This window comes from Monopterus albus, unplaced genomic scaffold (genome assembly GCF_001952655.1).
Source record: "Monopterus albus unplaced genomic scaffold, M_albus_1.0 scaffold674.1, whole genome shotgun sequence".
Classification (NCBI taxonomy): domain Eukaryota; kingdom Metazoa; phylum Chordata; class Actinopteri; order Synbranchiformes; family Synbranchidae; genus Monopterus; species Monopterus albus.
In genome coordinates this window covers 1,277-2,918 of record NW_018128554.1, presented here as the reverse complement: position 1 = coordinate 2,918, position 1,642 = coordinate 1,277, and the positions used below count along the sequence as shown (strand labels likewise).

At 39.6% G+C, this 1,642-nt stretch overlaps 1 long non-coding RNA gene across 1 annotated transcript; it reads right to left on the bottom strand.

Moving 5' to 3' along the window:
* Window positions 1-865: 865 nt before the first annotated feature.
* Window positions 866-1,584, bottom strand: LOC109953459 (uncharacterized). Its single transcript, XR_002273910.1, has 3 exons — window positions 1,511-1,584; window positions 1,234-1,365; window positions 866-1,116 (listed from the first exon to the last, which is right to left on the bottom strand). It is a non-coding gene; the product is annotated as an uncharacterized LOC109953459 (long non-coding RNA).
* Window positions 1,585-1,642: the final 58 nt, after the last annotated feature.

Genomic DNA, 1,642 nt, shown 5'->3' with positions numbered 1-1,642 from the left:
ATGAAGACGCGGTCCCATGCCAGCTACCCACACACACCTTCTTCCTAGCATTGTCTAAACTGTCCAGTACATGACCTTCTAGGTCACATTGACCTAGCACACATTTCCTTTTTCTAAACCTGAACAGAGCACACGAACAGTTCACATAAGGCTACAGCTACAATATATCCATTCCCTATCTGAGGAGGAAGTCACTCAGGATGTTGACCCCTACGGGGCAGCAAGGGACATAGCCCAAGATATTCTTGCCTGCGCCAGAGACAGATCAAGCTTCCGTACACACTGAGCTCAGTCTTACATCCTTACACAACTAACACAAGTATTATCTAAATATGAACTACATACTGTTCTATTACATATTACCTCTGGAATCTTGTTTATTGCTAACCACTACACCAGGATCTTTGGGAAACACAACGATTGCATTTAGGAATCAGTCGCCCCCTTTCAAACGTTCAAATTCAAAGCTTTGATGCATTAACAATTTAAATTCTTTCCACATTATTTTGATGAAGACCTGTAGGTATAATGTGTGAATGTCAACATTAAAATCTCACCTGTTTTTTTGAAACACTGAGGAAATGCTCTGTTCTTCTTTGTGGGATTTCTGGCCCTGATGTTGTTTCTGCTCTTGATTTTCATCAGACATCAGTCGACTGTAGCACTGTGGATCATTTCCAGAGACCATGGTGTCTATTTTTTCCAACAGATCTATTATCTCGTTTCCATCCATCATGCTTCTTGTACATGTGTGGTATCTTTTTTCATCAAACCTGCTGCTGGACTTCAGGTCTGTCAGTGCATTGTCACAGTTTTCATCTGACTTATGAGTCACGACTGTCATGACATAAGAAACTGTTGAACTGTAATGGCTGCTGTGCTGACCATTTGGTAACAGTAAGAGAAAGGCATCAACTCCCTGATTTAATGGGAACTGGTCAGTGTTTTGTAGACCAAGCATGTTAATGACAGAGATGTGGCGACTACACGGATCATACAGTCTGAATGAAAACTGCTCCACATCTGTTTGTTCATCAGGATCAAGTAAGATGTTGTTTGATCCAATCTCAGTGGAATTTGTGTCACCAATCAACACAAGTGTGAGGTCAGGGATCACTGAAACAACAGAGAACAACATCACTATGTCACTAATGAAGTCACTGAAGCAACATCTAAAAGGTTCATTTTAGATTTAGCTGAAAGGTACAAAGGAAAAGAAAATGAAAGTCTCACCTTGTTTGGTGTTTGCAGAAACACTCTGAGATGTTGGACTTGTCTCCATCAGTGATTCACTTTCCTTTGCAGATGGTTCACTAATGTCAGTGCTGCTTTCGCTGGTAACCTCTTTGACTTCATCAGCCTCTCCTGTTGAAGAGTCAACATGTCAAGAATGTACTGAAGGTTTACATCGCTTAATAATTTATGTTTCTTGTAATAACTGAAAATCTCATATTTATCAATAATAAACTTGCTTAGATTATGATTATTACTCTAAAGCAATTTCAGATACCTTAGGATGGGCCACTGTAATATGAAAGTCCCCACCGGAAATTATGGTATAGTGTATGGTAAATGGACTGTATTTATATAGCGCATTTTTCCACAGTGTGGTGTATAATGACGATAACTTAACTAAGGGTAC